Source organism: Gopherus flavomarginatus, chromosome 3 (assembly GCF_025201925.1).
Source record: "Gopherus flavomarginatus isolate rGopFla2 chromosome 3, rGopFla2.mat.asm, whole genome shotgun sequence".
In the NCBI taxonomy this organism is placed as follows: domain Eukaryota; kingdom Metazoa; phylum Chordata; order Testudines; family Testudinidae; genus Gopherus; species Gopherus flavomarginatus.
In genome coordinates, this window is record NC_066619.1 from 150,483,179 (window position 1) to 150,495,999 (window position 12,821).

Consider the following 12,821-nt stretch of genomic DNA (forward strand, 5'->3'; position numbering starts at 1 on the left):
TATATTTGCATCATTTTTGTGAATTTCTCAAGAATCCCAGGCTCTCTAGAGTTGTTTTCTTCAAACAGACCTATGGTACAACCAGCCCGCAAGTTCTGTGCCTTGACCAGCATGCCACCTAACAAGTAACATGCTGACAGAGAAGAGGGCTACCACAGAGTTCAGGAGTTTAGTGGAATGCCATGGAGCAGAGACAGACAAAGAGTGGACTAAACTGCAAAAGTCCTCCATCCAGCAGAACGTTAGGAATTTTCACCACTGGACTGAGAGGTACACTTTCCTCAGGTCTAACCTCACCAGCCAGTCTTCCTGCATCAGGGTATACCTTAAAACATGGATCTTCCACCATGCTACATAATTTGCATAAAGGGAGAAACTGGTATCTCTCAGTTTTAAACTGCCGTCTTTACCAGTCTCAGTGGACACATATATGTGTATCTGTATCCAAGAATCTCAATGGATACAGGTCTCTGTGTGTGCACGCATCCACATGCATGTATAGAGAGTACAGGATAACTAAGCACATTTTTTGAACATTATATGTGGAAAGACACCTGTGGGAAGTATCTAAGGATCTTGGAATAGCTGAGCCCAAATATACAAAAAAAATCAAACTCTGTCCACTACCTTGAAGCTCAGACCAGTGGAGACCTTCAATGATTGTTTTCAAGGAAGGGGAAAACATTTACTTACTAGAGGGCTGAGACCAACTTCGACCCTTGTTGTTGTGCCAATACTGCCAGGAGGATCCTCTAGCTCAGTAAAAACTGCTGGAACTATTAGCTGTATTAGTGTGCTCTGCCTTACTCTGACCATCAAAAGAGCAACCCCTTTTCTCTTCTGCCCTTGCTGAAATCCCCAGTGCTCGACAGAACACCCTTTAAAGTCAATTTGTACTTCAAACAAGAGTGTGTTCTTGTATTTCTTGATATCCTTGAGTAAACTAATCTGCAAAAAGCAGCCTGCTTGTACAAGATCTTAGTTCTTTATAATATATTACATACTGGTATTGCAGTAGTGCATAGAGTGATCCTGGGCTCCATAGTTGTGTAAAATGTTAGTATTACCAAGAAGGTAGATAATCCTCTGGATCCTTTCTTTTAATACCACTTCAATGAAAGTTGTCATTTTTTCATTTAAGAAAAAATATAGACAACTGAGCCCACAGTGTGCAGTAGCTTGCCTTGTAAAACTTCAAAGGACCCATCTCAATCCTTCTCATGGGAACTCCATCCAGATAGGACACCACAGCTGATCACAAGAACTGCCATATCAGATTAAGTCATTGGTCTGTCTAATCTATAATCCTGGCTCTCGCTGTGACCAGTACCAGATGCTTCAGAGGAAGATGCAAGAAATTCTATAGTGGACAATGATGTAATTTTCCCACAGGAGAAATTCCTTCCCAACCTCATCAGTTAGTATGAAGGTTTATATCTCTAATTTATTTTTAATCCTATTTAATATAACTCGAGTGTTCTCATTATCTATATAAATGTCTAATCCTCTTTGGAAACTCACTAAGCTTTTGGCTTCAATAACATCATGTGGCATGAGTATGCACCGTGTATCAAGGTTTTTAAAGTACTGCTTTTCAATTTAATTGAATGTCCTCTTGTTCTTGTAGTGGGAAAATGGGTGATGCTAGTTACCTTCTCTATTCCAGTCTTCATTCGAAGTCTCTCCATACCTCTAATACTTTTTCGTTATCCACCACTGAAGCCCCATTTTTCTGCTGTATGTATTTTTGGATGGGGTGACCATGACTGAACACCATCTTCCAGGTGAGCGTAAGCTCTTGGTTTATACATAAACAGCCCACTCAAACTTTAACAGAGGGCACTGGATACAGGCCCATTTCCCTTCTTTCCCAACATCTTTTACCAAGTAACAAATCATCCTAAATCGCTAAGCTCTGTTAAGGACTAGTAACACAAACCGGGGTAAAGTGAAATACAATTCCTCTCACTGTCAGTCCAGAAAAATCTGATGCCCAAATTTATGAGGTTATGAGAAGGTTGGCATTTATTCAACCAATTGCTTTTCCCTCCGGATCCACTCATAAGTTCACCTTCCTGCTTCCTCCACTTTGTGTATCAGTATCAAGAATTGATTTCTAGAGAAATGACCTTAAAATATCTTCCTTACAAGCACTTGCCCCTTGTCCTCCTTCCCCCCCTAACGAGGGAGACCAACAGATTCCAAGGAATAATCAATAATGGTCCTGGACCTTCTCCACTGCCCTTCATAAACCAAGAGGAACAAAGGTCCAAATCACATGTTGTAGCACAGTGCTGCTCCCAGACCCCATAACCTCATCAACAATAGCGGAAATTCAAGCAGAGAAGTTTAGTGTTGGGCCCTCACGACATTGCTACTGTCCAAGCAGAATAGCAGTAATGATGGAGAGCTCTGCTGCCTTCAGCTGTGGCAGAGATACTCTTAGGAGCAGTAAGAGCAACAATGGTTCATCAGTTTTAGGTCATTAATGGACTCACCATGCTAAAGCTTTGGGATCTGCAGAAACAGAGTCAGGATAAAGAAATCTGTTACAACACCTAGGAGAGAGCCCTTTAGCTGCTACAATTTTCAATAAGTTGTGCTAGAAATAGACAAAAAGTTGTACACCTCTATCCCTTTATAATGCCACCCGTTATAACACAAATTCGGATATAATGCAGCAAAGCAGCGCTCCAGGGCGGCGGGGCCGTGCATTCCAGCGGATCAAATCAAGTTTGATATAACACGATTTCACCTAGAATGCGGCAAGATTTTTTGGCTCCCGAGGACAGTGTTATATCGAGGTAAAGGTGTATTTCTTACACTCTATATTTACCTAAAGCCAGAAAAAAAAATCCATCTTCCACATACAGGTCATGTAAATGTATCAATTAGAATAGTTATGGACATAAATTTTTTCAAGTCTTGCCCACACACCAACTTCTATCAATACACAGCTCATCACCAAAAAGAAGGAAAATCTCTGCAAGTTTATTTAATGGCTCCACTGCTGTTTAACACGATAGACATGGGTAAAGAGGATAGGTAAAGACAGTCAAGAACCCTTTCTCTCCACCCCATCTCTTCCCACCTCCGAAAATAATCTAAGCCCTCCTCTTCTTCTAGCCATCCTTTCTTCATCTTAAACACTAAAAAAATGGATGTGGGAGGCTTATATCAGCTACCAATTTGTGTTCCTAATCTAAATTTTCCATTGAAGTTCAGCTACAAAAAATATGCCCTTTTTATGCTTAAGTTTTCTATCTACTGTCAATAAAATGTATTTACTAAGCTACTGCTTGATTTTATAAAACTAGTGTCTCAAACTAATTCTGATATTGTTCAACATGGCCTACAGCAATATCTTAATATAGTAATAGGGAGTAGGTTCTAAACGCACTCACAGCTCCATGCTGGTTAAAGTTCATAACAGCTGCTCTATTCATGGAAAGACATCTGAGAAACATGCCATAAATAAAATGATCACATGGAACCCCCTTACACAACCAGTGTACATCTTTCTACCCTGGAATTTAGACTTCACACCCCACCGTGTCAGTCAAAAGAATATTACAGGCTATTCTTTCCAAATGATACAGGCGATATTTTAGTAAGCAGTACATCCACTTAGTGTTCAGTTCTCTCTAAAGATAACTTTCTATTTTGCATTACAAAAAAAAATATGTCTCTAGGATAATAGATGTTGAGTACTGTATTTTAAAAACCCTCACTAATGACCTGTGAAAAGGGGGAATCAATCTATATAGTTGCTGACTAGGATTCCGATCTTGCCAACACTTGTGCACATGCTTTAGTTTACACATGAATGTAGCCCCACATGTACCGTTAGGCACATCTGTGCGTGTAGGACTGGGGCCCTAGTCAGCACCTTAATGAGACTACCCATGTGAATAGTTAAGCATAAGTTTATGCAGAATCTAAGTTTGTATTTATATATACAAAGTTGATTTTGCTTCTACCGCTCCGATTTCACTAAATCCTTAGTTTAAATCAATGCTCTTCAGATTTCACCACTGCTAAACCAAGCCTTCTAAAATGTATCATTCATAGACCTCTGCCAAGGAGGAGTTGTTTTTTTTAAAAAGGGATGTGTGAGTGTAATTGACAAGAATGCTGGATAAGTATTTGAAAAATGTGGAGATTTTTCAGTTATGAAAAGGTTACCAGGTTTTGCCACTGTGTATCTTAAATTAATAAAACAGGCTTGGCTCAGAAATTTAAAATTTGATCTATTGTTTTTCTAATTCAAGATTGGTTTCTTTGACTAGTTGTCAAGTCTGTTAGTCTTGGAGTTTGGAATTATTTTTATTAAACTATAGTAACACCCTCAATTTTAGACATTCCACACAAAGGTCAGACGAAGAGCTAAGCTTTCATTCTTTAAAAAATACCTCGCTCCTAGCCCTTTACCTTGCCTAAAACCCTTCATGAGGATTGATAACACTCCCTACTGGCTGGCTAAATGCTCCCCGCACTTTCCGCCCACGGGGGGAAGCGGCATTTTTCATTCCCCCATCTCACAGCAGCCCCTTCATTCTTTTTTTACTCTTGGTATCAGGATCTTTGCCTTCCTTACACCCTCTGCTGAAACAGCAGCAAAATCTTCCTTCCTTCACAACCTCCACCAGACAACTGCCATAGGCTTCAGTAACTCTTCTGGCATGCTATTAAGTGTTCAGTGCCTGCCCCTTCACCGTCCCTCCCAAATGTGGGTGTCCCCAGAAGGTAGGAAGGAGTGTTTGTGCTGCATTCAGCATCTGAAGGAGACACCAGGAAACACCCTTCCATTCCTCCCTCCCACCCCAGCCCTTATAACACTTGTACAGCAGGACTGGAAAGCAATGATCTTACCTCCACTCTCATGCGTCTGAAGCACTAAGCCTTCTATTCCTAAGCAGCAGCTGTCTCATGTCCACATCAAAGGCTACATCTTCAGTCAAAGAACCACCATGTCAGTGAACCAGGTTACAACATAAGGGCACCTCCTACCATGGTTAAAACACAGTCCAAGCACGTAATGTGGCCAGAATAGTCTTTTACTCATTTCCTCAAACTATAGGCATGACCAAACTGAGACCTGGAGTGGTCAATCTTGTAGCCAGGTCTTCTCTCACTACTGTTCTTGCAGTGCATTGGGCCAAAGATAGAAGGGAGCTAATACTGCTGTGTTTCCCTCCAACAAAAGTTACTTCTTGCCCCCTCCCCTGGGGAAGGCATGTAGTGATAGTCTTCTGTCTCTCACATGAGGAAGGTAAGTAGTGGCAAACTCTTCAACTCTCCCCTGCACAGAGGCTGGGCAGCAGACTATTCACCTTAGTGGGGGCATGCAATTGCCCCATGGCTATGGCACTCCTGACCTCAGAGGAATTTTAAAAGAGGAAATCATGCTTCAGGAAGCAGAGAATCATGAGACCATGACAAGCCTCCCTACTGATCACACAAAATTAGGCTGCTTTAGAAGGGGAGCACGCTGGAGCCCAGCACAATCAGCTGGGCTTCTGGTCGATCCTGCCCATTCATATATACATGTAGTAAAATTATTGAGTTATAAAAAGATTCATAACAGTGTCAAAAGGAATCACCATGACTAATGATTTAAGGTTACAAAAGAAACTTCTGCGTAGGGCATCCTGGGATGAAGGCATCATTAATATTATTTATTTATATTTCTTAGTGCCTAGGAGCCTCAGTCACGGACCAGGACCCCACTGTGCTAGGTGCTGTACAAACACAGAATAAAAACAATCCCTGTCCCAAAGAGCTTACAATCCAAGTATAAAACAAGAGACAATTGATGCATGCAGACAGGGGAGTACAAGTAAACCATGCAACAGTACTGTTCAGCATGATAGGCTGTGATCTTATCAGGATTGTCTTCCCACTTTCAGAGCTCCTAGTGTTGTTGGGCAGTGTAAGTCTTGCAGAGGTTTCTTCTGTGGTTCTTACAATGTATCACGTGAAGGCTTAAAACCAAGTTCTGACAGAATTTAACATCTTGTAAGCCCCATGCCCTGGAGCTCCTGGGCCATACCATGATTTTTGTAAGGCTTCTGATACGGTCCCACATGACATTCTCATAAGCAAACTAAAGAAGTGTAATCTAGAAATTATTATACAGTGGGTGCGCATTTGCTTGAAAGACTGTACTCAAGGAATAGTTAGCAATGGTTCACTGTGAAACTGGGAGAGCATATCTATGGGGTCCTGCAGGGGTCAGTCATGGATCTGGTACTATTCAGTGTTTTCATTAATGGCTTGGATAACGGAGTGGAGAGTACACTTATAAAATCCGTGGATGACACCAACCAGGGTGAGACTGCAAGCACTTTGGAGAACAGGATTAGAATTCAAAAGAATCCTGACAAATTAGAAAATTGGTCTGAAATCAACAAGATGAAATCCAATATGTGCAAAGTACTACAGTTAGGAAGGAAAAATCAAATGCATAACTATGAAATGAGGAATAACCAGCTAAATGGCAGTTCTGCTGAAAAGGATTTGGGGGTTATAGTGGATCACAAATAGAATACGAGTCAATTATGTGACGTAGCTGAGAAAAAGGCTCTGGGGTGTATTAACACAAAGGTCATACGTCAGACTTGGAAGGTAATTGCCCCACTCTACTCAGCCCTGGTGAGGCCTCAGCTGTCTCCAATTCTGGGCACCACCCTTCAGCAAACATGTGGACAAACTGGAGAGTCCAGAGGAGAGCAACAAGGTTTGGAAAATCTGACCTATGAGGAAAAGTAAAAACAACAACTGGGCATGTTTAGTCTTGTGAAAAGATGACTAAGGGGGGAACCAGTCAGCTTACCACAAACTTCAAATATGTTAAGGGCTGTTATAAAAAAAGATAGTGATCAATTGTTTTCCACATCCACTGAAGACAGAACAAAGTAAAAAGCTTGATCTACAGGAAGGGAGATTTAGGTTAAATATTAGGAAAACTTTCTAACTATAAAGGTAGTTAAGCTTTTCCAAAGGAGGTTGTGGAATTCCCATCATGGGATGTTTGAAGAACTGGTTGGACAAACTCCTGTCAGTGGTGGTCTAGGTTACCTGACCCTGTCTCAACACGAGGGGTTAGACTCGATGACCTCTCTAAGTCCCACATTTCTCATCAGGTGTAAACTAGCATAGCTCCATTGATTTCAGTGGAGATATGCCAATTTACGCTAGGCTGAGGATGTGACTCTATTAATTTTAGCAAGGCCTGAAATATGTCTGGGTGTGTCGGTGGGGACATATTTCAATTATCGTAACTGGCAAAGTTCATTAGAAAACTTAAGCGCCTCTATATGATTGTTCTCACAAACTATACAAGCATGTGACTCCTAAGAACATTTGCAGCTTCATTAAATTTTTAAGCTCTGCCAGCAGAATTTAGGTATGCACAATACTAAGCAAAACCATAATTTTAGTTATGACCAAAAGATTATTTTTTTTACCACTCAAACAGAAGTGCTTAAATTAGGATAGTTAAGATTAGTTAAAATTATAGGACCTCATTTTCAGAAAAGCCTGGCACCTAACAGCTCCTATTTAGGCATCTAATTAAGTGGCCATATTTTCCAAGAGCCTCAGCACCTAACAACTCCCCTGGAGAGCAGTGAGAGCTGCCAGACGCCGTGCAATTTTAAAAATCTAACCTGTAATTTACAGAAACTAGTTAATGTTTATAAAGTACTCTGAAGACAGAAAGCACTACACTTGTTTAGTACTGCATCGCTTACCTTAGCTCTGTTACTTTTAGCATTTAATTCAATATTCTCAGACTGATGGTATCACTTCTTAAAAAACCCTGGAGTTGTGTGCAAAAAGCAAAGTTAAAAACATTTGCAGCCATAACCCTGGAACATCAATGTTACAGTTGAACAAAACCAGACTACGAAAGCTCTCCTTTACATACTTTCTGTGATTATACAGCACTATCTTGTATCTAGATTCCATAACATCTTTTTATATAGGGCTGAGCAATCTAACAGGAAATATAATCATCCGTCTCTGTGTAACATTCTCCAAAACAAATGCAGCTTACGTAAAACCTGGCACACAGTTTTTAAAAGATCACAAATATGTCCTGTCCAATGAGATCCAATAATCTAGTAAGAATAAAGTCAACAGGAAAATTAGTAATGAGATATCCTGTATGTTCTTATTAGTCAAGCTATTATGAATTGATGCAGGAAATTTGATTTATCGTTTCAACACCAGACGCTACAATCTTACATATGTCCCTTTGTTGGTATAGGTCTTTATTACCACGAAAGTAACTAGCTTTTTCACATAGTCAATATTGACAATTAACTGCTAACTGCTAAAGACATCTTACAAATGTATAATCTAAATTGTACATATTTAAAAGTTACCTGCTGGCTGCTTTGTCTGCATTGTTAAGTTCAGAACAACAGAACTCTCCCTTACATCTACCCTAAACTATCACGCAACATTAAATATAATACAGGAACCAGATGATGTAGTGAATGATTTGCTGAAATTTAATGTAGTATTACCCAACAGAGGGGAAAAAAATATAACCACTTCTCTCATTCATGGTTCAAGCACCATTCTTCACAAGCCACTACACTGATTCTTTACTGTAAAATATATGTATTCTGGACAACAAGATTTCTCTATTCTTGCTCCATCTTAAAATAACCAAACTATCTTGGCTCTTCAAAGTAAAGGTCATAAGAGCTAAATCTAATCTGCTTTAATATCTGTACCCTGATTCCATGAAAACAAACACAGCTTCATACTATTACAGAATTTCTGAACATTTCACAGTTGCTCCCAGCTCGGTTTAGCAGAAACCTGGAAAATTCTTAGCTACTGTACATAGAAAGATAATTTTGATTAGTAAATTGGAAAGATTTTTTAAAATGTTTTATTAAAACAAACAAGGAGTATTAGAGATAGTTGATAGACATAGCCACACTTCCATTTTACAGATTAATGAGTACCATGAAAGAGACTCCAGTTGTCCAAACACTATTTTTTATAATTTTAAACAAATCCAAAAAGTTAAAGTATTTACTCAAGGATTCAACATCTTATTTCTCAGTCTGTAAGCCAGTTCTTTTCACTGATGACAGTGTGAAACGTCTGAAATCCAGTCATGAACCATCAGGACCTTTTCCAATTTCCATTGTTGTGAGATATGTATTGTACAGAAAAGGAATATTCAGAACTCTCTGCTTGTGTGAAGTTGAGTAATTTTCTGGAGGAGTATTAAAAAGAACCACCCATGGACCCAGTGGATACAGTATTTGGATTCATTTACTGTATTGTACACAGTATGTTGGATGCTTAACTATTGCCTGCCCATGTAACATTACTACCAACTAAAAGACAGTAATTTTGGTTGTTTCCACTACATTAATTTTGCAAGCCCACATTTCTCAATCCCTTCCCACACAGAGACCAATACATCTCTTTGTCCCTTTTTTCCCCTTTTCCTCAACTAGGAAAGAAAGCAACTTCTCTACTAGTCAGTCTACACTGATGCTGGAACCTGGGACTTTGCAAGAGCCATCTTTAAAGGGAGAAATTGACACTAGTCAATTTCACAAAAAGCAAAAATCATTTTGGTTATCTCTGCCCATGCTCCCTGGCAACCCTTCTCCTCCCCTTCCTCCCTCCCCTCTCAGCCCCCCCCCCAAAACACCAAGGGGGAAAAACCCTCCCAACAACATTTTTGATTATTTAAAAACTTGCATCTCCTGTTTTGTGGAAAAACCACAAATGGGAGAAACTGACAGACTTCATGTGAAATAAGAGTGTACAAAGTGGAAAAAAATATATTTTCCTCTGATTTATTTCAGTTAAGGCAATGGACATTTTACTAGTAATACTAATAGGTATAATATTTTAGATGAGATTTAAGTTTCTAGTAAGATTATATTTAAAAGGTTATGTCAAGACTGCCATATTTCCATAAACTATCAACTAGCAGCTGTTCCCAAACTTTATTGGTTCATATACTACCTTCTTAAAAATTGTTGTGAAGTGAGTTGATAGAACATCAAATTCACGTCCTGCCAATGGTTTACACACATCTGTCTGGAAATGCCCCAACTAGTGGATAACCTGTTCTTACTAACACAGATTCAGTGTGAAGGCAGACAAGGTCTATGCACAGTCAATCACACTACATCCTCAGCATTTGTTTTAGATAGGGACAGCGTTTCCTACCTCTCCAGTCTTCTGATACAGGGACTGATTTTAATGAGAGACTGCACATTTTCATTAATAGTTAAGCACTTTATTCTTCACTTCCTTCAGAATTATATATCATCCAGTCCTAGTAACTTGTTATTTTTCCAGTATCTCCTCTTTTGACATATCAGTCTCTGACAGTGTCTGAACTTTCATGCCTAAAAATCATAGGTCTGGGGTAGGTCTGTGACGAAGCCTAATGCAAAGAATCATTAGTTTTCCACAATGTCCATTTCCTGTTAATTGCTCCCTTTACTCTTTGCTAGTTCATGAACATAATTCTCACAGGCTTCTTGCTTCTAGAAGCTCTTGCTTATTAAATAATTTCTTATTTGTTTATATCTCTTTGGATCTTTGCACTTCAAGCTTCCTCTTAGTCCTCCTAATTTCCATTTACTTGCATTTGTTCTTTTCTGTTGGTATCACATGGACTAAGGATAAATCTACACTAGAAACACTGTGGCTGTAGCCAGGGCCGCTGAGAGCGGGTTCTGGCCCCCGTGAAAAACAATTTTCGGGGCCCCCAGCAAGGGCAGACTGGCTAAACAGGGCTGACAAAGCTGGGGAAGCTGGGCCCCCTTCCGGACGGCCAGGCCCTGGTAATTTATACCAGCTTCTCCCATCCCCCTTTGGCCCTGGCTGTAGCATAGACATTTACTATAGCAGTGGAGGGGGTTCTTCCATTGCTGTAGTAAATCCATCTCTCTGAGAAGTGACAGTTTGCCCACCCTGATCTATGGCCCATGGGTCGTTTTAAGCCGACCCTCAAGCTCCTGCTGCGGAGCGGGGTCTGGGGCTTGCCCCCCTCTGGTGCTGCAGCCAGGGAGCAGGGTTGGGGCCACGCCATGCAGCTCCCGGAAGCAGCCGCATTGCACTCCAATGGCCCCCTCCGGTGCTCCAATGGGAGCTGCAAGTGTGGTACCTGTGGACGGGGCAGCATGCAGAAACACCTGGCTGTGCCTCCGCCTAGGAGTCTGTGAAAGGACATGCTGCTGCTTCCTGGAGCTGTTTGAGATAAGCACCCTCCGGAGCCTTCACACAGGCGCCTCTCCTTACGCCCCAACTCCTTGCCCCAGCCCTGATCCCCCTCCCACCCTCTGAACCCCTTGATCCCAGCCCAAAGCACCCTCCTGCACCCCAAACCTCTCATCCTCAGAGCCCATACCCCCAGCTGGATCTTGCACCCCAACCCCAGCCCTGATCCCCTCCCACCCTCCAAACCCCTCAGCCCCAGCCCAGAGCACTGTCCTACATCCCAAACTCATCCCCAGCCCCCTACCCCAATCCATTGTCTGAGCATTCACAGCCCGCCATACAACTTCTATTCCCAGATGTGGCCTTGGGCCAAAAAGTTTGCCCACCCCCGTGATAGAAGAATTCTTTTGATCTATCTTCTGGCTTATACGGAGCATGAAGTTTTTCACAGCCCTGGGCAATGTCGTTGGGCTGATCCCTTTGTTCCGCAGACCTGCCCTAACTTGAACAGTCTCCATCATCAGGCGAACATTTGTTTCCCTAATTCTGCCTGCATGGATTTTTTTAAACCACGTTCTTCACTTTAAAAAAAGAAAAGTCTAAAGGTTAGTGCCCCGGAGTTTGCTCCCTGAGCCTGCTCCACGGCGGTGTCTGGGCACCATGACACGCACTGAACAGCCGCTGCGGAGTGCTGGGTTCGCTGGGGCCCACGCGAGCCCTGGTGTCTGGACACGGCCGGCCGGGGGGCGCAGGCCCTCGCGCGGCTCCAAACAGCCGCTCTCGCTGCGGGGCAGCCCGGGGGCAGCTGTCCTGGCGGCACAACCCAGCTCGTGCACCGGGACCCTGTCCCTGGGGGAGCCCCCCCCCCTTACGGCGCGGCTCCTGCGCTCCCCTCACGCAGCCTCCTGAGTGCGAGGCCCGCAGCCGGGGGATCTGAGGGGGGTTGTGGCGCCAGGCGGGGCCCCGAGGGCCGGGCTGGGGCAGCCCATCGCCCAGCGGGCACCGGCTGAGGAGCGGCGGTAACCTCCGCCCGGGGAGCCTGACCCCAAACCCGCCCGCCCGGCCTCGCGCGGGACGTTCCTCGCCCCAGGGCCGGACACACACCGGGGGGGAGGGGCTGCGCCGCGCGCGCGGCAGCTCCTACTTACCGCCCAGCCGGCGCCTTCCAGCCTCGCGCTCGGCACAGGCACAGCGACTCCCGCAGCGCGCGCCCGCGCGCGACCCGGATACGGAAGCGCGGAGGGCCGCGAGGACACGGGCCCAGCGTCACTTCTGGGGGCCACTGACTGGGCCCGGTGGCCGAGGGGTGCGCGCGCCTGCTAGGGATGCCGCGGCCCCGGCGCGCCGCACGGGCCTGAGGCGGCCGCTCTCCCCCGCCCCGGCTCCTCGGACTGACCCCTCTCGCCCCCCGGCTCCCCTTCGCCGCAAGGCGTCACAGCAGGACACTCCCGGGTTCCGCGGTGAAGGGCCCGGAGCTCGTTCTTCACGCGCCCAGCGCCATCGTGGAGATCTGCTCTGGTCGCCGGGGGGCAAGGAAGCGTCACTCCCTCCAGGGTGTCTCGGGAGCTGCATGTCAACGCCAGGCTCGTGTCCCCCAAAGCGCACTG

The 12,821-nt window shown here is 43.7% G+C and overlaps 1 protein-coding gene across 1 annotated transcript in view; it reads right to left on the minus strand.

The window, feature by feature from the left end:
- SLC20A2 (solute carrier family 20 member 2) overlaps window positions 1–12,440 on the minus strand; it is a 71,970-nt gene extending 59,530 nt beyond the window's left edge. The window contains exon 1 of the mRNA XM_050945010.1: window positions 12,363–12,440. The gene's annotated coding sequence lies outside the window, so the exon portion shown is untranslated. The remainder of the gene's footprint in view (window positions 1–12,362) is intronic.
- Between the last annotated feature and the right edge of the window lie 381 nt (window positions 12,441–12,821).